This window comes from Asterias amurensis, chromosome 1 (assembly GCF_032118995.1).
Source record: "Asterias amurensis chromosome 1, ASM3211899v1".
Taxonomy (NCBI): Eukaryota; Metazoa; Echinodermata; class Asteroidea; order Forcipulatida; family Asteriidae; genus Asterias; species Asterias amurensis.
Genome location: NC_092648.1, coordinates 15,511,510 through 15,537,949, shown reverse-complemented (window position 1 = coordinate 15,537,949; position 26,440 = coordinate 15,511,510). Strand labels below are relative to the sequence as shown.

General features: G+C 37.6%; 1 protein-coding gene across 3 annotated transcripts in view; it reads right to left on the bottom strand.

The window, feature by feature from the left end:
* The window catches only part of LOC139947228 (disheveled-associated activator of morphogenesis 1-like), an 80,978-nt gene extending 54,545 nt beyond the window's left edge, over positions 1 to 26,433 (bottom strand). For 2 of the 3 annotated variants that reach the window (XM_071945109.1, XM_071945132.1), the window contains exons 1-3: positions 26,277 to 26,433; positions 13,968 to 14,026; positions 12,893 to 12,943 (exon numbers count right to left, since the gene is read on the bottom strand). The gene's annotated coding sequence lies outside the window, so the exon portion shown is untranslated. Of the gene's footprint in view, positions 1 to 2,224; positions 2,584 to 12,892; positions 12,944 to 13,967; positions 14,027 to 26,276 lie in introns of those variants that run through there. The other variant, XM_071945117.1, reaches the window with a different exon arrangement.
* Between the last annotated feature and the right edge of the window lie 7 nt (positions 26,434 to 26,440).

Below are 26,440 nucleotides of genomic sequence, written 5' to 3'. Positions count from 1 at the left end.
ATGTTCATTGAAAATGTCCATCTGTCTTTTGTTCGCGTTCAATTTAAAGCCACACCCACCCCAGTACATGCATCTTTAATGTTCAGAGTGTGCACACTCAAAATGGTTAAACATATCCTGCTTCTGTCTCATTTAATAACAGTTGAATGCGTCCAGTTACTAAATTTAGAAAAATCATGTTCCATTCAAACACACCCAGACATTTGCACTTTTCAGATTGAACTTAGAACAGTGTGATTCACAGAGCATTTCCACTTTTTAACTTTTTAACCGGGAGAGTCATGAAACAAGGAGGCGAGTGTAATGAATCTTTTGAATTTGCAAAATATTTCTATTTTCCTCAAAAATTTGTTGAGGGAATTGAAAGAGGACTGTTGCAACTGCTTTCTTTAACACAAACTCACGGTCAAATTATAATTAGTGAATCATGCAAGGTCATTGCTTAAAATATATCCACTGGACTCCGGCTGAGTCAGGGACAAGTACAAGTAAATTTAACATAAGGCCAGCTGTGTAGTGTTTTCCTCTGACAAGGTATGCGTTTAACTTAAAGTTTGCATAGTTTGTTAAATAGGTTTTCAAACTCAACATCAACACAATTACATCAAGTCTTGTGAAGGTACACCATGATGTATGTCAAGACCTGATGAAGGTTCTAAGACAAGCCCTGAGACCTACTGCCAAGATTTTCTTGAAACTTGAGCTTTGCCAAAGATGGTCCAACATCCACAAATCTCTTGACTTTTTGCTGACTATTTACATTCCTATCCACTTCACAAGGACAATTCTTATCAACACTTCTCAACAAATTGACCTGCATGTATTTATGATAAATCTGTTGGAATTGGGAAATTCCACAACCAGAAATCCCTTCAAGTAGAACCAAAGATCAATTGCTTCGTTAAACAAGGCATTCTTTGCCATGGTCCTAGACATAACAAATCATTTATTTTTATTTTTTTAGGTCAACCATGTATTGAATGTCACCATAACAAGCAGGTTTGTATGGTGGCCTGATTTGAGGGGATTGCTACATGTACGTGTAATTTGTAATTCTACCTCTATTGTCTCTTCATTGTCCGTATGCAATCAAGCTAAAACTGTACATGTATGCTATAGAAGAGTTTGCGGTAACACCATGTAATGACTATCTCTAAATGAGTTGGGGTGGTTCTGAAAGAACCGTTGGTTTAACTCGACGTTTCAATCAGGATGCTCTGATCGTCTTCTTTCTCCAGAACCACCCCAACTCGTTAAGAGATAGCCATTATATGGTGTTACAGCAAACTCTTCTATATCTTGTTTCCACCATGCAAAGTTTCAAATCCTACTTGTACATGTATGCATCCCAAACAAAACACATGGACCATGCAAGCCCAATATCCATTATACCAGTATATCACAACGGGCATCTCAGTGGGGGATTTTAACTTCCTACTTAAAAACAATTTCAAGAAAAACCAGGGCAAAACAAGGGGCATGGAGGCAAGCAATCAACTGTATTGCTCAACTCTTTTGCCTACAAAAGTGGAAAATATTATTACTACTAATATGAAAAATCCATTAAATGCAATTTGCCAAGGTCAAGAACAGGTGAGTCATATCGTGGTTAGACTAAGTGTACAGGACTTCAGGTACCGTTTGTATATATTGTACACTTGCCTACGTGCACTACTGGACATGTTCAACCACCACAACACGCATGATACATTATGCATACTTCAATGACTGTACGTACATTTACAGCATATATCAGGCACACTGACACATGTTCAAATGAAGAGAGCGATCATATGAAACACTATGACTTGTTATAAATGGGTTCACAAAACCAGAGAGCAAGGACAAAGACACACTTCACAGGATGCTAAACTGCAAACTGTTAAAATGTCAACATATATACAACACTTTGAGATTTCCGGGAACTACAACAATTCACATGCAAGCTTTACAGACAAGGCAGTGTGATGAGATTACCTTTTAAAACTACATGTATGATGTATAACCCCCAAAATCAATAGACATACCAGGTAGACGCACAGCTGTCCACGGAGGTTGTTTTCCGGAAGATGACAACTGTATTATGTATGTGAACTAATTATCTGTCCATGTAATGATCTAGTAATAGTACGCCCAACACACGTCTAATGCCAAAATGAGTCCGTGTACATAATTACAATTTGTACTATATTTTTAACCTTGGCAACCTTTCCAGATTACTTACCGTTATATTTAGACTTGCTGCTTGAGCCAAGAGGAAATCCCCCATTCAGTGGATGTCCGTTTGCTTTTGACTGTACAAAAACTGGCTCACCCAGCACAGGCAGTTATTACTATTTTCTGAATGAATTGTGTGTCTCGCTCCTTTGCGACTTGGCTTCAGGTCAAAAGGAAATCCCATAGAAAAGAAAAACCATAAGATCCGTGGCGTTGTATGTTTTTCCTTGATGTGTACCGACGTCGTTGAGACTAGTCTATCACTGATTCACAGCAATTAATATGTGCGGCCAATTCAATTTAAATGACATGTAAGTAGCGAAGGAGCACATGTACAGTATGCACGGATTGCAGGTTACACTACGATCGACTGACTGCCAATTCCTCTTCTCTCGTATGAAGGAGGGGTGAGTCGCTCTGGTCACAATGACTGTACCTAAACTGGTTATTTCCTTCTACGCCTACAGGCAGGGGACAAGACCATTGCAGTCTTTAATGAATACACCATTTTTTGTGTGCGTTGAGAGAGAGAGCCTGACTATACTGTACAGTCATACGTAATGTGGGTGGTTGAGCACCGTGTATTATTAGAATGGGTAGAATTCCTGTTAAATAAGTGGTTAACCAACATAAAAGGCATGTCGCCTCCACAGAGCGTAATGTCAAAAGGTACTGTAGCGTAGATCATAGAACACTCTACATGGATCAAAGAGTATTTTAATGAGAGGCCAACACTCGCATAATGCTCTGTCTGAGCTTAACATTACAGACCCAGTAGTGGCATACTAAGAAGGCAATGCTATCCTTCACGGCTTCAGGGCTAGATAGAACCAGGGGTCCTACACTGTGGTAGAACTTTCACTTTGGTTGCACGAGTATTTCACTAGTTTATAATAGGAAATTATCAATGCATTTATCTCCACCACAAATCTCGACAGTTGACTTCCGGATACCGGTAACACAATGAGAGACTGTTGTTTCAATGACAAAGTGCCAAGTTAACAGCGGGGCCTCATTCTCAACAAGACACAGTGCAATGTACATGAGTAATATTACATGAATGAACAGTACATGTAGATCACAAATGTAGTACTGAACACTACACCTCGACACTCTACCCTTTCATGAAATAAATATCCAAAGATAATGCGGGACGATTTAGTTTTTAGTTTCGCAATCTATCGCTTCCACATGAAAACATAGCCAGTGCTTATCAGGAGTGTAACTACTTCAGGAAAATCCAATTCACACGTCGTCGATGGTGGGAAATGATCTCTGGTCACAATGGAAGGAAACACTCGTCCCGCCCAATGAGAGTTCAAAAATGATTCTGTGTTTGATATTGACATCACAATTTCAGAATTTATCATAACAAAAATATTTTCACTTGAGGTCAATCTATTTTTAGGAAAAAGAAAACAATGTGTTTCTTTTTGACTGCACAACTGTCACTTAACAATTGTCGTTTCCGTCAAAATGTTCTTATACAAAAACAGAAAACTACTTTTTGGGGGAGGAAGTGTTAGGTATAAAAACATGCACATTACTTGCGTGGTTTGTAACCTACATTTACACTGTGTGCAAATTAACCTGTTTTTCTACAGAAATAACTTTGGGGTTAAAGTCTTTCCTGACAAAAAGCTCTCAAACTATACTCAAATCTTACAGGAGGTACAATAGGTCCATGTATGTCTGTTGAATTAATGGCATTTCTACCCTTGTAGAAACCCCATACATTATATGAGCTTTTGGGAACAGTATCCCCAGTGGTAGAGAAGTAGATCAAGTACCATCATCTTTTTACACCTTGAGAAAATAACAACTGCGATTGTTTGTTTGGTTGGTTTATTACCTACCAGACATAAACAAGTCTGAAATCAGAAAACAGCCAGAAATTTCTCCACCCTGTAACTTTAAAAATCCAAGTAAATTACCAAGCGACGAAGGAAAACATTCTCAACTAAAAATAATAAATTGTAAAATGCCAAGTGCGACAACCAGTTTCACAAAACCTTTTTAGTTCAGCAGTCAAAAAATTAATTTGTCACAATTAAACCCCCTTCCAAAATGTACCAACCGGCCATGTAACGTGTCTTTAAAATCCCAGCTCTGTTTTCATTAAAATGCTTATCGCAGTTGGGCACCCATGCGGTGACCTGCGTGTTAGTTTCCCCAGAAATTACTCAGACCTTGTGGGTTGGCTTCGTTAAAGGCACTGGACACATTTGGTAATTGTCAAAGACCAGTATTCTCACTTGGTTTCTACTAACATGCATACAAAGTAACAATTCTGTGAAAATGGTTGACTCAATTGGTCATCTAAGTTGCAAGAGAATATAAATGAAAGAAAAAAAAAACCTTTCAGATGCATAATAAAAGGCTTCAGCTGCAGTAATTTATTAGTATATATATGAGTGAAAATTTATCTCTTGCTCAAAAACTATGTTACATGTACTTCAGAGGGAGGCTGGGTTCTCACAATGTCAGGCCTCATACTTCACGGAGGCAACGGAGGCAATTGCCTCAGTTGCCCCTTGCCATTGCCTTGGTGCCCTTGAAATGCTCCAGTAGAAATTTACAATTTCCTCATAAGGTGCCCTTTGCCAAAGAGAAAATGCCTTGGTGCCCTTGCCCATTCAAAAACGAAGCATACAGCCCTGCAATGTTTTATACTATCAACAGCTCTATTGCTTGTTACCAAGTACGTTTTGATGCTATTATTTTGAGTAATTACCAATAGTGTCCGGCGCCTTTAACTGCGTTCACTTTCCAGGCTGAAAGAATTTTGTTCGTTTCACTCACAAGTAATTTCCACACAGCGGGAATAAATTCCGTCATGGCATAATCATTTCTCTGATTGTTATAACTTTGGATTGTATTGCGCAGTATTAAAATACATGGGTTTTTTACCAAGTGAAAACAAAACCACAGTGCACTGTGGTAGATGGATATAATTATATATTGATTGTTTTTTCCCCCAATCAATTAAACCCAGTCAATTGTACATACCTCCTGCATTCCATACTCAAAGCTGTTAATTACAGTGTCAGATGTACATTTGTAGGCCTACAAATTACCAAATGCACAGACTATAATACAGGTGAACTGAATCCATTTGACCATGAACTTGCATTCGTAAACGATATTGTGGGAATTTATATTTCAAGATTACATGAACCAAATGTATTGAACTTTGGGTGAGCTACATCATCTAAAAAGGTTCATTGGTAACTCAGGAGTAAACTTGCTTGCGAATAAACAAGCATTAAGTTTACTGATGTCATAATCACATACCCAATACAATTTTACACAATGGTACAGTCACAGGTTAAATTTATGGTATCTCAAGTTGAAGTTCCTCAAAAAATTGTTCCAATATACAGGTCAGCAGAATGAACTGGTAAAATATCTGTCTGCAAGGAATAACCAACTGGTATGAAGCTTTATACGATTCATACTTTTTGTATACTAGGGTTTTGCACCATGTGAAATCACGACCTGTGAATTATAGGTGCAATTTCCTCCTTAATGAAACTGCTGAAGCATGGACTTGACTATTTTACTGATTTCAATAACAAAGCTGGATTTTTTTGGTTGCAATTATTGTACAGAGGACACGCATCCAACTGATGAGTGCATAGGGTCCCTACTGGGAACCCCCCCCCACCCCTTTATTTAATAGCTTCCTGGTTTGAATGTGGTTTATGTACCCGGTTCTAAAAAATAACCTACCCACCCACACCATTCAAAAAGCACACAATTCAAAATGTTCAAAAACTTATCAATTAAACACCATTTAATTAAAGGCAGTGGACACTATTGGTAATTACTCAAAATAATTATTAGCATAAAACCTTACTTGGTATTAATGAGGAATGGAGAGCTGTTGGTAGTATAAAACATTGTGAGATACGGCTCCCTCTGAAGTAGCGTAGTTTTCGAGAAAGAAGTAATTTTCCACGAATTTGATTTCAAAACCTCAGATTTTGAGATCTCGAAATCAAGTATCTGAAAGCACACAACTTCGTGTGACAAGAGTGTTTTTTCTTTCATTATTATCTCTCAACTTTGACGACCAATTGAGCTCATATTGTCACAGGTTTGTTATTTTATGCATATATGAAATACACCAAGTGAGAAGACTAGTCTTTGACAATTACCAATAGTGTCCAGTGTCTTTAACTAGGAACAACAATGCCCTTGACTAGTTTGCTTCCCTCCCACATTCTTGCCCCCTTCCAAAATTGAAATTCCAAGCACAAGCTAAAACTGTTGAAGCACAGAGCAATGGGGGAGACAGTGATTTTCTCTGGGGGTTTTTCTCCATACAAAGTTGTGTCTGTGCTGGCAGCCAAAATGGCCCTTCTGCAGGTTCTAATGGCCCTGGCAGGTTCCTGGCAGCCCATCATGCTCCCAGTAACTCTTTTATAGCAAAGTTGTTTTGACTAGTATTCTGTCTTGCACATTATTATGTTTATTGCCTCATTAGGCTGCTGAATAAACTATCCAGTCACAGCCAACAATGGGGACAGTTATATGCAAAGTAGCCTGATAACCAGGGTGGGTCATTGACACACCATAAAGCCAACTTGTTTTCTTAGAGTAAATCTCTTTGATGTGATGGACAATATAACTCACACATAGATCCTTGTTATTTGATTGGTGGAACACGCATCACGTGTCATCCGTTGATGTCTTTTTGCGCTATATTTACATTACTGTAGCGTACATTGGACTGTTAGAACCATTGAATAGAAATAATATAGGATGATGTACTCAGCGTTTTTCCCAAAACAAGCATCCAGCTCAATCTTCAAAATCAGGCAGGATGGTTTCACAATAGAGCCAGGGTTGGTGCCAACATGAAGTTGTCTACATGTAGACACTGGACACCTTTGGTAATTGTCAAAGACCAGTCTTCCTCTACATATGCACAAAATAACAAACCTGTGAAAATTTGAATGCAATTGGTCGTCGAAGTTGCGAGATAATAATAGAAGAAAGAACACCCTTGTCACACGAAGTTGTGTGTTTTCAGATGCTTGATTTGGGACCTCAAAATCTAATTCTGAGGTCTCAAAATCAAATTCAAATATTTTAGTGGAAAAATTACAATGTTTTTTAACTATCAACAGCTCTCCAGTGCTTGTCACCAAGTAAGTTTTTATGCCAACAGTTACTTTGGTTAATTATCAAATAGTGTCCAGCGCCTTTAAATGGATTATTAAGAATTTTCAGAGTGTGCGGTAGACGAGTTCAACATCTATTTTGCATTTTGATGTGCAAATTTTTCAAATGACAAGGAGATCTATGAGTTGTTTTGTTGTCGCCATGTGTCAGTCAGTGCTCATCCAACATGAAAAGTGAGCTGTCTACCACATGAATCTCTGACATACTTGTTTATTGCAGCTGAACGGTAAAATGTGTGCCAGGAATCCGGATGTTTTTAATGACTGCACACACACGTGTGTCTTTCAGGACTGTCAGGACTGCATTTATTTTTAGCACCCCTCACCCTATAGATCATTGCTTCAATTTGGAGAGGATCTTCCTTTGGAACAATTAAATTCCACACATGCGTGCACATCACTCTTAAAATAACTCCTCATTCCTGTAAGTCGTGGTCTAGTTGTGTCTTCAGGATGAAGGTTGTTGCTACGAGCAACCAGGGAAGGTCAGAGACCCGTCATACATTGCACATCATCACTTGTGAATTAATCAGTGTCTGGTGCGTATTGTCTGTGGAGAATTCCTTGTGTAATTATACTGTCATCAAAACGCTGGCATTTCTGAAAAGTCTGCGCTAAATGAATACATCCTGGATTAAGGTTACACCTTACCTTTCTCCCCACAAAAATAAAATAAATAAATAAATAAACAAATAAAATACAAAATCTAAACTGCACATCTAACCCCCAAAGAAAAAAAGAAAAGACATAATAATCATCATAATAAATAAATTTAAGCAAAATGCAAAAGAGAGAGAAAAAACGGGGGGGGGGGGGGGGGGGGGGGGGTGGGGGGGGGGGGGGGGGGGGGGGGGGGGATGTGACATATTTGATTGATTGAACAGACTTCTACGCAAAATTTATGCATTAACTGAATAATGGGCCCCAGTTGCATGAAAGACATGATTTTGTTTTCCCTTTAATAGCTATTAATTAAAGCTGTGTATATGGGGAAACCCAAGGTCCTCTAAAATTGTTCAAACCCAAGCAAGACTTGTCCATATCTACTGAAAAATATAAATACAAATAATCAGAAAAACATTCTGAATATAACATCATCACTAAACTTTAAATCAATAATTTCAATAATACTACTGTTTGTCTGTAAAATGGGGTTTCCGCTGGTTGATTCCTCTTTCAGTTTCTGCATCCCCATTCAATTCAATGTCTCGTTTCCCCTTAAAAAATATACCAGACATTTTAAATGCATAAAGACAGATCACGCGCAAAATTATCAGGTCTTAATTTTTTATTTTTGAGAGGGCAGGCCCATTTTCATTTTGCAAAGTCTTTGGGCAACTTCTGAAGGGGCACCAAGCCCAAGACAGGGGCAACATAGGCATGGCCTTCAATGCCTGCATGTTGTAATTCTAGGCTGGAGTTATCACATGGTCACTTCACATGCAATGCATTGCGTAGTCTGCTTCACAACTAACAAGATAGAGTGTGTATCAGTGAATAAGCTTTGCATATTAAATATCTTCGGTATGGGATTCACAGTAGCATCAATTTGATGCAATTGTGAACACTCACACTATGTGGGGATATTTAATATGCAAAGCTTAGTACAGTGGCCCATGTAATTAGAAGATCTGATATTACAAAAAAAGGTATTATAAACAAGTGTGCATAATGTAAATGCAGACGCTTTGGAACAGTGTGTATGTACTCTGTAATATGTGCCACTGTCCAATGTCTGGTACAACGTACCCTGCGATTTTGCTCCTTAATGTAGAGTGGTTCAACAAAGCGTGTTTGATTTAGATTCAATGTCAAACAAGGCAAGCGGCTTTCTATCCACATAATGTCTACTGTATGGACACGTAGACACTGCCCAGTCATCCCAGATCAAGGGTGAAAGGGAATTTGTTTTAAGACTGACCTACTACTCTGTTTGAGAATCAACTGAGATGTTAAAACAACTTGCATAAATTACCTTCAATGGCATCATCTGGCTAAGCCCTACAACCTACAGTATTTTAAACAGAATATCTTTGTTTCCACCTGAACAGCTTTCCAAGCTACAATGTATAATGTATATTACAATGTATAATCAGGCATGATATTTGATCCTTGGAAAAAAGTAGGACAATTTTTTTTATAGAGTACAAGTGTTGATCTCATATGGTGTAGGCTATTATAATCAATAAACTTTTGTTTTGGCCAATTTCTCACAATTTTTCTAAATTTTTCAAGGGCAAAAAAATAATAATTGGAAATCAGACTTAAGTTAGGAAGAATATCTTGCCTGTATAATATTTGGTTTAAATGTTTTATTTTTAAGTTGGCTACTAAAGATCTGATTGGCGAAAAAATGTGGGTCCAGTTAAATTTGCATGCAACAATCGCCGTGGATTCTTCAATCTCCTGTTTTGTTTTTGCCGTGTTTTTGTGAAGAAAACCGGCCGGGAAACCTCATTTAAACAGCCCATACTATTTCATTCACAGCAACATAAAAACAGGATGGGTGTTGCCTGACCATGTCTAAAGATTAACAGCCACAGATTTCTACCTCCTTGGAGACAGAGAGGCAGGGAAAAGAGAGAGAGAGAGAGAGACCAAGGAGAGACATACAATCTCCACTGAGTGCCAATTCTGATTGTCCCCATAAAATATTCTGGATGCAGCTGCCTGCTGTCTGGTGGATGTAAATCATGGAGACATGGATAATAATCATGTCAGTGATGGCTGACTTGCTACAAGAGCCAAGAAGATACAACTCACTTAATAGTTTGGTTTCTTTGGCAAACAAACTGCATCTGGACAATATTGAATAATATTTTACTATTTACAGATGTTGCGGCCACCCAGGTATTGCAAGATTTGTATACCAAAATCTATTCTTCATTGATGGTGATCATAAATTTACGTACTATTTATGTACGGTGTTTTAGGCCTGGAATTTCATCTTTGAAAGGGTGAGGCCATTTTAATTTTGCAAAAGGGCACTCCCATTGGAAAATCTTAAAGTCAACGCAAAACTTTTGAAGGGGCACCAAGGCAAAGACCAGGGGCAACAGAGGCCATGACCTGCATGTTAATTCCAGGCCTGCTGTTAAATTTGTTAAGTCCTTTTCTGCCAATGTCTGTTGCAAAACTGTTCTGTTAAATTCTCCAAGTCCTTTTCTGCCAATGTCTGTTGCAAAAAAGTGGTTTTAGTTCCCACATGGCCCAGACAGAATTTAATAACAACAACACAATTCCTCCAAATTAGCTGATACTGCTTAGAAAAATATGCATACAGTATAAGACCCATAGAGTACTTCCAACCATCCAACCTTCCAACACAATCCATGGAACAGTACAAAATGTATATCCTTGGGCACTATTTCAAGTAATGCCATCTCAATATCCCAACAGCATTCAACTTCCGTTTTACTCTGACAGGGATCTCCCAGCAGCTCAGGGTCCCAGCAACAAAGAGGTGAGGTCGCCTTACATCTCCCATGAGAACATACGGCAAGGACTGGAGGAGGAGGCTGGGGTCTACCCCTACAGCAAGGACCAGCCAAGACGCTGTCTGATTGTACGTATGTATTGGACCTGGAGGTCCGCTTTGTCTAGTGTATTGAATCAAGTATTTTTGTTGCTAAAAACAGGGGACACTCAATATGGCAAGAAAATAAATAAATGCCTGTAAGCAGGAATGTTGTTTGGATGTGTTGTGCTGAATGAAATAGTATATTTATGTTAGTTACTGTTACTATTTTATTCCAGTATGGAGATTTATTCAAGAAGAGGAGGAAGTCTCCTGCATGGGAAGAGAGCACTTCCATTTAATAAATACCTAGACTAGAATATGTTACAAGGGCCACAAAGGCAAAGGAAAGGGGAATAGTCACACCAGGCGTATTTTTATAAAACACGTTTAACAAGTAAAATAAAATGTGAATTGTAAGAACTGCTGCTGTTTGACAGTTGTGGAATGATTGTGTGTCTTTGTTTGGTTGGTTTGTTTGTTTGTTTGTTTGTTTGTTTGTTTGTTTGTTTTGGTTTTTGGGGGGTCTGGATAGGACGATGTGCTCGTTTGATTTGTTTTATTGTTGTATTATCATTATTTTTTACAATGTGTAAGGTACACATAAAAATAGATAATAAAGCAACATAAAAGGAAGAACATATCATTTCCATGTGTCTCATGAACATACACAAACAACATCCAATCCACTGATCCTCACACAGGAGAAAAACACAACATTGAAAACAAGCATCCAGTCCCAAGGTAACTGATGCCTTTATCAAAGATCTCAGTATCAACACTAATTATAGCTGTAGCAGGTGTATGGCTGGAGGTACATCAACGCTCTGGTCCCTGTCTGTGGGAATGTCCCCTGGGGTGCTCAGGTGGTAATAGTTCTCCTGATGGGGCTGCTCCGCCTGCTCTCTGTACATGCTCTCACTGCCCCTTTCTCTATGCCCTGCCTGCTCTCCTCAGCAGACATCGATAAATATTCCGAACAGCCCCAGAGGAGCTGACCCAACATCCACTCTGAGTCTCATCATACATGCTTACACTCTGGCCTGTGACTACAAATTCTGCATTCATACATGGTTCTTGCTGAACTGTGTAGTACTGGTGATCAAATTATTCATAAGGTTTTTGACTGATTTATGATGGAGAATATTGAGTCAAAGGGCCTGAATTCCTTAGCACCTAGAGTATAAATAATGTTCAGGATTGTCTTAGGAGACTCCAACTGTGTTTTTTATTAGCCTTCATCATACATGTAGGCCTGTAGGTGTTGAAGTTCATGAACTGAAATATCATTTCACAAAACCACTGTATGGTGTTTGCTACACATGTAGGGCCTAATTTGAAAATGTAAAATCAAATTTTGCATCACATACTCGTTGTACATCTATCTATTCATTTCATTACAAGTACTTCTGTTACTCAATCCGAATGGTAAAAAAATGCTGGAACCATTTTGATTGCAAGGTATGTATTCTGATTTGAAGGCATGGTATGGGATGGGCACACCAGGTACAGATCCAGAGGACGGGGCAGGGACACCTTAGTTTAAAAAAAAATCCTGAACCCGCGCCTGCACACAGCATAAGACTTGTATGATGTATTTACATAGACAATTCCCACTTGACGTCACCAAGTTTAAAACAAGTAACTGTGTGTTATGCATACATAAGTACCACATGCTGCATGCAGCTGAGTTCTATCAAAGTCCCTGCATGATTGGTAGCTGAACCATTTGGCAGCACAGAAAATATTGGAACACTTGACGCAGCTCAAAGCCAAGGTTCACAAACTGTTGCCATAAGATTTACGTTGCAATAACTGCTGACAATTGGGAAACTTCCTCCAAGACAAAGAAACGTGCTGGATGTGATAATTGAGCAAATTTCCTCTTGTCTTAATGTGTCAAGGAAACGTCTTACAGTGTGTCTTATCGCATCACATTAAAGGAATATGAAATTTGCAAAATACGTACCTGGGCAGTGTAGTCCTGCACTTCTGAAGCTGTTCAGTTCAAAACCTCTATCTAAAATGAAGCAAATATACAAAATTAAGAAATGTTTTACACTTTGCAGGAAATATTTCTGGTCCAATGAAACTTCTACAAAATCTGTGGTCACGGCTTGGAATCAAATGGATCCCATGGAAGCACACATATTATTACAATACAAATTATACTTGGACGATAAACTGCATTTGTAAGGAACACATCTACAAAGGCAAAACATTTGTTGTCGCAGCAAATCATGGCATCACAAATGATTCGTTCAAACAGCAACAGTGGCCCCGCTGAAATCAACGTTAACACCTTTCAATTCATTGGCTGAGAGTTGTGTTATGCATACACACATGTTCATGCTTCCATAAATTGACCTCAGTAATGGCGGCCTAACCAAGGGGTCAAAATCAAATATCTGTGAAAATTTCATTACTTCTTCAATTACAACAGAGCACATGAATTCTTGCAATTACGGTTTTAAGAAAAAACTGCTTTCTATCAGCAAAAAACAGAATATTGATCTCTGAAGGGGAGCAGCCTCCCTCTTATAAGAAATATCATATGAAAATGTCAATGTGATGAGACGGCAAAATACCACTTAGCAGAGGAAGAGACGTTTGTAATTCAATTTTGAACCGGCAGTCCAAGAAGTGGTTAATTTGCATGAATAATACACTTGGGGACCGACCATCAGTGGGTACCTGGACAATATGTAAACTGTACCGCAAACTGCATAATTTTCTCAATGATCTACGCACTGTATACATTCATAGAGGTGTTTAATGGCCAGCACTCTTTCCTCATGTTTAAAGTTGTAATGAGTGATTTATATGTAACATTTTAGATTTTTGAACGTGAAAGATGTTGTGCCTGATCAGCAGTTTTCCAAGGTGTGCAGGCGCCCTTTGCAAGCTGTATGGTGACCAGCCAGGTGGCCAGGGTTGTAGCTAGACCAATTTTAGTGGTGGGCAATAAATCTTTCTTTTTTTCAGAGTCCATCAAGTGCGAGCAAAACTAAAACTATTCATGTTTAAATATGGGAAGTACGAACCTTTGTCTCGCATCAAGCTGTCTATTTAACTTGTGGTATCCTGAAGGTCTGGCCAAAATCTGTTACAAAAACAATCAAAAGCAGTTCATGATAATTGTGTTAAATAAAAAATTGTGTACATAAATGTGGATCAGTAAATGAACTTTTAAAAAAACGTATTACATAAAAACTATACATTCTTAATTTACGGCACAATAAGACTACAAAGATAGTCTTGATCTTTCGATTATTTCATGAATCATATGTACCAAGGAGGATGAAGAAATGATTGTACATCCTAAGCAGGCTCCACATACAACGTACACATTTTGCCCTAAAAATTTGGATTTGGCCAATCAACATACAATCTGATAATTGCACTCTGGTCCCTAGGCCTGAGGTGAGGAAGCTAATTCAATTCAAAAGTCCAACAAACATGAACTCTGGAGAGATTTCTCGGAAACACTGATCACCGCCTGCCATGCATAAGAGACCCATAGGACCAAAATTTACACAAGAAATGAAACGAGATTACACGTTCCAACATCAGCCTCTGCCTCTACTTGGTTACATGGGTGTATGGATGTTTTTACAGCCCTTGAACTTTGTTCATGAAGGTGGTAGACAGGCCTGACACCTCACAGAGGCAACGAAGGCTATTGCCTCCATGCCCCCTTGGTCAACTGTATAAAGGGAAAGCATGCCTCAACTATCATACGAGGGGAAAAACATAGTCATTGTACCCGTTTTCCTCCTAGGATATTTAAGGAAATGCCTCAACAATCTTAGGAGAAAAAAACACAGTTACCATGTCCTTTTTATTTCCAGGATGGTTAAGGAAATGCCTCAACCATCATAGGAGAAAAACACAGTTACTATGTCTTTTTACTCCCAGGATGGTTAAGGAAATGCCTCAACCATCATAGGAGAAAAAATACACTTATTATGCCTTTTTATTCCTAGGATGGTTAAGGAAATGCCTCAACCATCCTAGGAGGAAAAACACAGTTACTATGTATTTTATATTCCTATGATGGTTTAGGAAATGCCTCAACCATCCTACAAGGAAAAACACAGTTACTTTGTCTTTTTTAATCTTATGATAGTAAAGGAATACCTCAATTATCCTAGAAAAAGGACTAGATCCTCACAGGGTGCCCTTTTACCAAAGAGAAAGTGACTTGGTGTCCCTGCCCTCTCAAAAACGAAGCATACAGGCCTGGGTAGGCATTTGGCAATTAGACATTGACGGGAATATTCAGGAACCATAATTTGCAACAAATTTTAATTCAACTTGAATTTTGTATCATCCTTTCGGTCAATCATTTGGTTTTCTTTGGCAAATATTTATACTGATTTAGGCAAAATTATCACCTATTAACATTTGAGTTGACCACAGTGCCTTCTTGAGAAAACAAGTAGGCTTTCAGATAGAAATTACACAATTTCTGTTTTAAAAGGTTATTACCAAAGTACCACCCTACTTTTTCAATAATTATTACTACTAACATTGTACAGGAAACAAATACATTCAATAAAAATGAATTAAAACCCTATTTTCAACCACTGATTCAATGGATACTTTCTTACAAAAACAATACTTTACTTTATAAAAAGACAGATGTTATAGCTAGCTGTGATACAGTATAGGATGATAAGTTTGTTTACCTATGCACAAAGCTAGGTTGTGGCATTGTCAAATGGATTGCCTCATCTCCACCACTGAGTTCAGTTCAATCATGGAGGTACATGTACCTCCATGGTTCAACAGAGGCAACCAGTCTCATGTTGTTGTTTGTTAAAATATTATTATTAATTGTGAGCGGCATCCCACGCCATGCATTAGTCATCGGCACTAGGTACACAATGTACATTAACATCGGGTCTTGCAAAAAAATTATTTGAGTGCAGACTTATTTTAAATGCAATGACCATTATATATCGCCCATCCATTGGACTAAAATTTCAAGAAAATCACAGCTACATTAATCTGCAGGTTTCACTATCAATTGACAAGAAATATTTTAAAATTGACATAAGATATTTCTTTAATTTGCTGAAAAGGGAACTTTGAGAAGATTAAGAATAAATTAGCACACGGATGATATTTAAAACTTAAAAGCGATTACATTGTAGAATTCGCCCTTAACTTTTTCAGCCAGCAGGACAACATGTAAGCTTGTTATTTCACTATTATACATGTAGGCCCCAGTGTTTACTAGGTAGTACCTATTCAATAATTTAGAGATGATTTCCAAAACTGAACTACAATGTATCCAGCCGGACCAGCCTTTTGGAGAGAATATTGGCTGGTACACAGGTGTTCACATTTGACCAGCTGAGCACAACAAAAAAACGCTACGAACACTGGAACACTAAACTTACTGGACTCTGGCCAGTGATCAAATAACAATTAATCACAACTGGTGCTTGTTTGTGGCCAGACCTTGGTTTACATTTGTGGCCAGACCTTGGTTTACATTTGTGGCCAGACCTTGGTTTACATTACTAACAGTAAAAGATTAGATTAAAACAATTAAGTTCAAAGAATTTTTAAAGAGCGTGCATGACGCATTTTAAACAGGTATAAAATATGGTTTTTTAAAAAACATTTTAAAGCGTTGTATGAAACAAGATAACTGCAAGATAATTTATATCATGCAATCCACTGTTTGGACTTTGTTATAATGACATTTAAAATTCTCATAAATTAATCAACTGACAATGAAATAATTGTTTACTTACAAACAGGTTTATGAACCGGTTCTCAGACATGTCATTAATTTATCAAGATTACTACTGATTACAGGTCGTTAAAAAACTGGGACCAATTTGAGCGTTAGTAAAGGGTTGGCATCCTGTCAACATGTGAAGTAGGGGTTTTCCACTCTTTTCAAATTATTTCATTTTTTTAATACATTAAAAATGAACACCAGCAGAAAACAATGGATACACGACACAGTTCTGGTGGCTGCAGTGTGTAAAATGCACATAAAAAATTATAGTCTATCTCTGCTCTTTACCATGCACTGTACAAAAGATATTGCATTACTTAATTGCAGTCTTTGTTTGCCATTTTTCCAAAGGCTTTCAACGCACAATCGTGTCCAGAGGGCTTAATCCCTTTAACAGTCTCAATCTCTCAAATCACAAACACCCCCATCCGAAGAAGAAAAAAGAGAAGATATATATATCATAAACGTGGCTATAATGGATAGATGATTAAAAAAACGAGCCGACAGCGTGCACTTTAATGTTTTTACTGTCAACAGGATCTAGATGGTAGAGCCAAAGGCCCAATCACATGCATGATGTGACCGACTGTACGCTAGGGTGGACTTGGGGTCCATCGTGGCATGTTATCCGCCAAAACCTCTCCCAAGCTGAATATATTTCAGCTCCGGGGATATTTCACTTCTTCTAAGCCATACCAGGATCCAATTTGCATTATGGTCATTCTTCTTTATAGCTTTTCACTTAAAAGAAGAAACAAAATTGTTGTTATATTATTTAGTTCCTTCTTTGAGTAATTAATGATCTTAAAGAAATTTAGAGGCTGGGTGTGTCTTACACTATGGTTTTCTATTAACAAATTTCAAAATGTTTCATAATTCTTGTATCAAATGTTTTTACATTGTTAATTTATTATCCAGATTACGAGTTCTGTGATGGTAACTTACAAAGAAACTAAGGACAGTTCTTATCACAGAGACATTTAACAGGCAACCAGTTACAAGCAAAGAAACTGACATTTGCATTTAAATTTTCACATGTAATGTGTTCTTGGGGAGAGTAACTGAGGTGTTCCTCTTCTATGCTGTGTAGTGTACATTGAGGTTGCCACTAGTCCAGATGGTCTGTATACATGTACATTGCCTCATGACACCAGATGAGACAAGGCTCTGACTCCTGACAATTGGATTACTCAAAGATGCACATAAGCACTTTCACTTCACAGTAGTTTACTAAAAACTAATATTTGACATCCAGATTTGACAAAGCGAACATTTCTGAACATGCAAGGGTGTGCAATGTGTCTTGAAATCAAAGCAACTTTTCACAATTCACATCAGTTGCACACGTTCATACAACAACCATCTAAAACTCCCTACTTACAATGCACACTAATGCACTGAGTATGCACTGTACTTAAAAATCTGCATCTTTTACCCTGAATCAAGACCCAGCATTGCCCTGGGAAGCCCTTAAGTCACTTTAAATGGCCTTAATGTACATCATCAAGTAACTCTACACAGGTTGGTAGTGAGTTGTGGGGCAACCACACTTGTTCAGGGCTGCCCTAGAGCACCTCATGAATTTTGTAACCAAGTCCCAATTTCACCGCACTGCCAACCACAGAATTCTACACTTACAACAGAGCGTAATTCTTTAGGCTGTAAGCGCAGAGTTACACAGTAAGCAGAGCCTTGTTCCTGTACCAATTACTGTACTTGACATTAAACCTGAAGACGAGCAGGGTATACTGTCCGAAACGTCAAGACCACACAGGCTCTTTTCAGAGCCAACAGAGCCAACACTCCAACAACAGAGATTTACACATGGTTGTACCCCGCGAGTTTACTATTCATTTCTTCCTATTTATCCACACCATGCAAAGCTTCTAACAATACTTGACATTACCTTACAATCTTCCAAATGAAAAGGTCCGACAAGTATCTTTCACTGCTGTTCAAATATTTTATGTCAACCTGGGACAGACTTCAAGTTTTTCGTCCACTTCAATTGTCCCCTGACCTAAACGCAACAAATAATGATCTCTTGTATACTCAGGCCAGCCAAGAAAATGAGATCTTGGGTTATAACTTGGCTGACATCCAATACGACAATGGTCAATCCACAATGGACAACTGAATCAGGGTGGTGTTACAGGTTTAAGTGCTTGTCATCCAGTAATGGATATTACTTATATTAATGTACGCCTGGTCAGGTTGGGGGGGGGGCTGATGGGCTGCAACGGTTTATACGTACTGCTAGACAATGTGCGCAGCTACAGTGTGTTTGTTCCTTTCTGTATCGAACATTTGTAATGTAGGTAGGCCTACAAAGATCTTGTATTGTGTGCCAATTCTGTAATTTGTGAACACTTCAGGAAAATCATCCACCTCACCACACCTGCATCTGCGACAAAAAGCATATGGGCCAAGTGGGCCTACATGTACACCTAAACTAAACCAAAAACTGCCAATGGATGACAAATCCAACCATCTGTCACGCTGCAACAACATTCAACCCTCAAGAATATTTTCCTTAATCTTATCTCCACTGACCCAAACTGCAAACATCAAAAACCATCCAGTGTGAACAGAATGTAAAATCCCCCACCTCTAACCTTCCCACTCCCCCCCCCTTTCCTTCCTTACAACATAAGCCTAGACTATTGACTCAGCTAGCCTCACCAGCCAGGCCTCTCTCTATGCAAGCCTCTCCATGGCCAAGGATAGAGTGTGACAAACAGCATGACTCATCCATACACGTTGTCAGACACTTTAAAGATGCACCTGCAGTCCCTCCGCTGTGAAAAAATATCATAGCTTCACATGGGAAGGGGTGACCGCTTTCCTGAACCAGGTGAAGTGACACTTAAAATCTTTAACACCCACAGTCACTAACTGTCTTTCTAGATCACTATCAGAATTATCTGATGGGAAAAACTGGCTACAAATTATGCATTTCATGCTAGGTGATTGCAAGTGTAAATTTATATTGTTCAGTGAATAAGTAATTAATGGCGTTCAGTATAATGTGTAGGAGGTGTGCATACGATCTTTACTGACAAGCTGCTTTTTTTTTTTACGCTTTGGAAAGGAGAAGCACAGCATGAACAGTTCTGGTTGGTTAGTGGGGTGGGAATCGGAGGATATTTTGTGGGTGTAGTAAAATAGGCAGTGTAGCGCACAGAGAAGGTGTGGCATGACAGTGTTAACTTTCATATTTTATGGCAATTGATATGAATTTTCCAAACAATCTTTTTATTGATGCAAATTCTTGAGAGGAAAGGGATATTTTCATTTTGCAAAGGGCACTTTCATTGGAACATGTTAAAGTCTCATAGGCCTTTATCGGTGACTTGGGGGCACCAAGGCAAAGACTAGGTAAGCTGATCCGCAGCTCCCTTTAATTCGAGGCATTGATCTTGGTAATTGTCAAAGACTAGCATTCACAGTTGGTGTATCTCAACATATGCATAAAATAACAAACCTGTGAAAACTTGAGCTCAATCGGTCATCGAACTTGCGAGATAATAATGAAAGAAAAAACACACTTGTAACATGAAGTTGTGTGCGTTTAGATGGTTGATTTCGAAACCCCAAGTTCTAAATCTGAGGTCTCAAAATCAAACTCGTGGAAAATTACTTCTTTCTCGAAAAGTATGGCACATCAGAGGGAGCCGTTTCTCACAATGTTTTATACTACCAACCTCTCCCCATTACTTGTTACCGATTACCTAAGGTTTTATTCTAATATTTATTTTGAGTAGTTACCAATAGTGTCCACTGCCTTTAATATCCATCCCACTCAAAAGTTACACATTGCTGTACGTATGCATTGGAGTTGGACATAATACAAAAACTAAACTTTGTCACTTAAGCTCTGTGATGCTATTATCCTCCAGTTTTAAAACACTCCAGAGAACATGACGCATTACATCTTCCTGCACATTTTGAAGTTCCATACCTCCCCTGAGGCCTACATGTAAAGGGTTACACAACATGTTAGTCTCAAATGTAACGCCAAGTACACTTTTATATGAACACTTTACCTAAGTTGAACTTAACAAAATTATAGATTTTATACCCAAAATTCATCTTCAAAAGCATCCCATTCTTCAATCATATTTTCGAGGAAACTTTTTAATTTCTAATTGTTACTTTGATTAAATTTTCATATTATTCCAGATCAATTATATTCAAATTAAAAGCCACAACCAGATTCAATGCAAATGACCGCATTATAAATCAGATAATTACTTATTGTTACAATATTAGTCATTGCTCCAAAAAGTAAATCATACTAAACACAAAATGACTGTATTGTTTAAATTCATCAGAGTCAACCTCTGTATGCATGTTGTAATGTGTCATGATTTGGTAAAAAAAAAAAAAATTGCCAAAGAGAACCTCCACTTGTACACAAACCACAATGACCCTAACCTTTCTCTAAATTCTCTAAATGCCATAAAACCCTAACCATGAACACCTGTACTCACTGGTGTATGAGGCTTGTTATCTATAGTTATTTCATTAGGGCCCAAATTCAAAAAAATAATGGTCACTTTGCTGAATAATTTTCTGCTCTAAGCAAAAATAAGCAGGAAATCAGTCACAGTTGGTACATGTTAATGTAACTAGTGCTTTTTTTAGGCTGGTAACCTTCATTCTGGATAATGTAGCACATTTTAATTTGCATGTTTTGTGCTTTCAATCTACTTTTTTTTCTCTTTTTTTTTAACAAGCAACTCTAAGATATTGGATCTTGAACATAAATGTAAAAGAGTTATTACATTTCAATGCCCCTGTCCATAATTTTTGATAAAAAAATGGCAAATACTTAAACAGCCCGTACATGTACATGAGATGTTTCTGATGACGCACTACGATGGCAATAACAATTGAACCAATATTAAAGTACACTGTATAATCACAGTGCAACTCTACGAAAAACAATCCAGTGTTTATGGTTGCTGGGTATTGGGCAATAATCAACTAAAGATCAGGATCAGAGTCTGAATGTAGGGCCGCCCAACAAGGACCTCTAATTCATCATCACATTGTAATCTGACCCATATTTCACAAGCTTTATTTGACCACATCCTCTGATTAACAAACAAATTCCCCATGTTAAAAAATATTCAATTCTAATAACTTGCTTCATATTGAAGTTTCGCTCATGGGGGCAATGAAAGATCAAGTACTCCAGCAACAACGATAATTTCTCAGATGAGACATGCCACACAAAAGGAATGTCAAGTTTTGATTCAAAGTGGAGATATTCAATCAGATATGTTGGACCTCGCAAACAATCAGTTACAGTGTGTAGAATACACTGTCAAGTTTTAACAACAGTCTTTCAAAAACTACACAGTCAGTGTATCTAGGAACAATATAGATCATGTTTTGTTGTTTCTGTATTAACACCGAGTACACATTATTGTACATAATTAGAAGAAAAGGAGCTCCAAGGTCGGTCAAATTCTAGTTTAGGTAACTCGCTCATTTTCCAAATATAGATAGAGTCCCTCATAACCTTAGAGTCTCTAACCTCACATTGAAACGGTGTAAAATGCAATTTAACTACATCATAATAAAATCCAATTTATAAAAAAATAAAATGTCCTTCATGTAATTTCTTTTGCAGGCTTGTTTGTTCCTGTCACACCATACAACTCAGCTAGCTAGACAAATTAAAAGTCCAGGAGCTGTGATTGAAGACTGTGATTGAAATTTTTGTGTAAATTTTAAAAACAAAATTATGCATCGATGTGTTCGCTTAATATGGACAATGGAAAGCTGCCAGCTCTACTGGAAAAAAAATTAGTATATGGTTTACTATGTATTTAAAAAACAGAACACCATTTTTAATAGTTGTTTATGATCAACAAACGATTATTCATTTATGACTCACTTATATGCAGGTAGCCAAACTACTAGCAATACAAGGTTATCGTACTTTAGTTGCAGAAATGTAACAAATAGTTAATCTTTTTAATCACCTATGCACAAAAACAACGATCTGTAGTAGACTGAAGCCTGATACATGTACCATAAATAGGAGTAAAGAACACAAATCATTTGTGCTAAAAATTGAGGTTAAAATGGAAAATGAAAAATTACTCAACTGTACCTGTTCCACTGCATGTTTTCAAAGAATATAAACAACTGTGAAATTAAACAAATCAGTAGACCATTTAACGCAAATTCCAACATGTGATCATTTTCACCGTAAAATACAGAGTGAATGTTTTTCATAGTACGGTCTACTCTTCATTTAAGTCAGGTTGTTTCATTACAATGAAAAATTTTACTCACAGTGAAGTTCCATATATACAGATTGTAATGTGTATGTCACATTACTCACAATCTCACCAGCTACAAATTTGGAATAATTCATAGGGGATCATTATGAAGTGCAGGTCTACTCATTTCATTTAATAGACATTGTCACATGTGTTTCTTCTTGGCGCGATACGTACTTGTAATATGAAATATAAATTAGCAGACTGGCTTATTGGACATGAAGAGTGGCGACAGCATCCCGATAGCTTCTAACGTCTAGACATTTACATGAAGTAGTGGTCTATTAAGCTGTCCCGCGCTTTAATATAAATTTTTATCAAATAATTTAAGTAGGTCTGTAAGACTAGGACCATTTATCAAATGATTAAGGGATCCCTTACTCATTATAGATCCATTGAGCTGCTTCAGTGCTGATTTTGGTGTCATCCAAGGTTTTTCATTGCTTTTAAAGGAACACGTTGCCTTGGATCGGACGAGTTGGTCAAAACAAAAGCGTTTGTAACCGTTTTTTATAAAATGCATATGGTTGGAAAGATGTTTTAAATGTAGAATACAATGATCCACACAAGTTTGCCTCGAAATTGCGTGGTTTTCCTTCTACTGTGCGAACTAACATAATCGGCCATTTATGGGTGTCAAAATTTTGACCCCCATAAATGGCCGACGTGTTAGTCGACGAGGTAAAAGGAAAACCACGCAATTTCGAGGCATGTTTGTGTGGATCATTGTATTCTACTTTTACAACATCTTTCTACCCATATGCATTTTATAAAAAACGGTTACAAACGCTTTTCAAAGACCAACTCGACCGATCCAAGGCAACGTGTTCCTTTAAGCAGGCGGGGTTCTTCATTCTTGTAATGGGCACGGCATATTTTGTTGCTTTACAGCAACATTTTGTAACAACAAAAACCTTTTGAGGTAAAGTCCTTTGACTCCACTTCCCCTTCACGTTCAATTCATAATCTTTGCATGATTATTGTCAAAATATTGAAATACATCTAGGCCTATTACATGTATATTGGACATATACATGTAATAGGCCTATAACATGTATATTGGACATAGCCCCTTTTTTTGTTGTTGCAACTTGTACATGATAATTTTAGTTGGCCCTTGGGCATGTGTGTAGACTTTAAACAAGAGCATGGGGAATACCATTGATAAGGCTAGCCATTGACTCCACAACCACCATGCATAATTTCCAGTTTGATCCTCTATCCAAAAAATATGCAATGAATGATTGACAGAACCAATTCGGATGTAGTCTGCTCAACAGACCCATTCATATATTATTATGATCACCCAACTAATCTCAAACCATTATTCGTCCGTACGTACAGAAAAAGGCTCCCTCGACACCTTGCTAAAAAAATTGATTAAAATTTTCAAAATTCAGGAGCATAACCTCGAACCCTTGCCCCTCTGTATTTTATAACTCCATGATTTCACAGTGTGTAGGCCAACAGTATTGCCAGGAATAAATACAACCAATTTCTATTCTTCCTGATTAGTATTCATTGTAATGCATTTAATAATAATAATGCATTTATAATGCGCCATTTATCTAGTGTACAAGACCCTATTCCGAGGTGAGAACAAAAAACAAAACATTATATATACATTTTACAACAACAAAAGATATATATAGAATACAATAAAAGTTATACAATGAATAATCTAAGTCAAGACATGTAACAAGCTAAGTGTATGAGGATTTAAATAAATGAGGTTTTCAGCAAGTTTTTAAACAATGGAAGAAAACTACAGCATCTGATAGTACTAGGTAAAGCGTTCCAAAGTTTTAAAGGAGCACAAGCAGAAAATGCACGACTGCCAAACGATGCAATGTGTGTCATGATTGAACGTATACACCTGATCTACACACGTGTTCTGGCAATCAAGTAAAGGGAGGTTCATAGCAGAAACAATGGTGTAAGACAATTTAATAACAGCTCCCTAATGATTGACTTTCTGGTGGTGAGAACATCAGCAGAGTTAATGAGGTCTAAAATGCATGGTATTAAACACAGTTTGACAGAACCCTTCATTATCTTGAACTGATTACAACACACACACATGGCCAGCATTGTAACATGTTATGTAATCCAATTTATAAGGCTGACTAGCCTAGATGGGTATAAAGGCAATCATTATTACAGGATGGGAGGGACTGGTAATTGCTTGTCAGTCAACACTTTTAGTACTGGGCACACTTAAGTCTTAACTACTGTTTTAAAAGCACCATCTATCAACACTGTATTTCTTGTTCATGACAAGACCCATGATTGTACCAAGCTTGGAACATCACTATGTAGGTTATCTGGACTTGGTCTTGGTGCCCTTTCAGAGGGTTCACACAGACTTTAAGATTTTAGAATTGGTGCCCATAAATAAAATTAAAAAAATGCATTCTCAAAAGATGAAATTCCTGGTCTGAAGTACGTAGTTTTCAACAATGATGTTTTGAGCATGATTTTAAAACCACTAAAATTAGCTTAGGGAGAGAACAACAGTATACAAGTCAAACGTGACCAACAACAGCAAACAATTAACATTCACTTCTTCAGTGACAAAGTCACAAACTTACATTACAACAATTGATTGTTCAAACTACAATTTAAGTTAAACAATTGCCTACACCACCAGGGCCATACAACAGTCTGATAGGCAAACTAAAAACCTTTTTAAACATAAATGAAATAAACATTCTCTGATATATAACAACTTCAATGCATGAATTGTGAGACCCAAAAGGTAACACAGTTATACACGATGATGTAGATTGTTTGTATTGTGTACTTGGTTGTAGTATTGTACTTAAAAAAATAGGTCTACTACTACCGAGTACTACATGTAGTACCATAGAGTCTGTCCTTACTCTCTCTATGGTAGTACTAGTGTGGTGTGCCATAAGTACATTTGTAAAAACTCCAATCATACACACGACAATATCAACAATTGTTTGTCAACTTGTCGTTATTTTGGTTTTTACAACAACCTATTTATTTGTTCCAATATTTTCTCACTAACATGAACTTATAAACTAGTAAATCTCATTCGATAACAAGGAATAAACACAGGCCACATTACAAGTGAAACACACTGATGTGCAGTGCAGGCAACCAGCTCCCAGGCCGGCCTGTCGACCTTATTGTGCATGGTGATGCCGATCGTCCGTCGTCTGGTGGGCATCGTCACAAATTTAAATTCAATCCACTGTTCTATCTCACAAATTTTATGTTTTACAAGGTACAATGTATAGCAACATAACCAAATGAAACATTATACTCACATAACTGTATCAATCCTGTTCCGTTTTTATCTCACTCCACGACAGAATGATTAATTCGTCCAGATTTTGTAGCCAGCTCACTTTCTCTCGAATGATAGTCCCGTCTCCATTTCCGAAGGCAGAAAGTAATAATAGATTATAAAATTAAACGATCCGGAGTATAA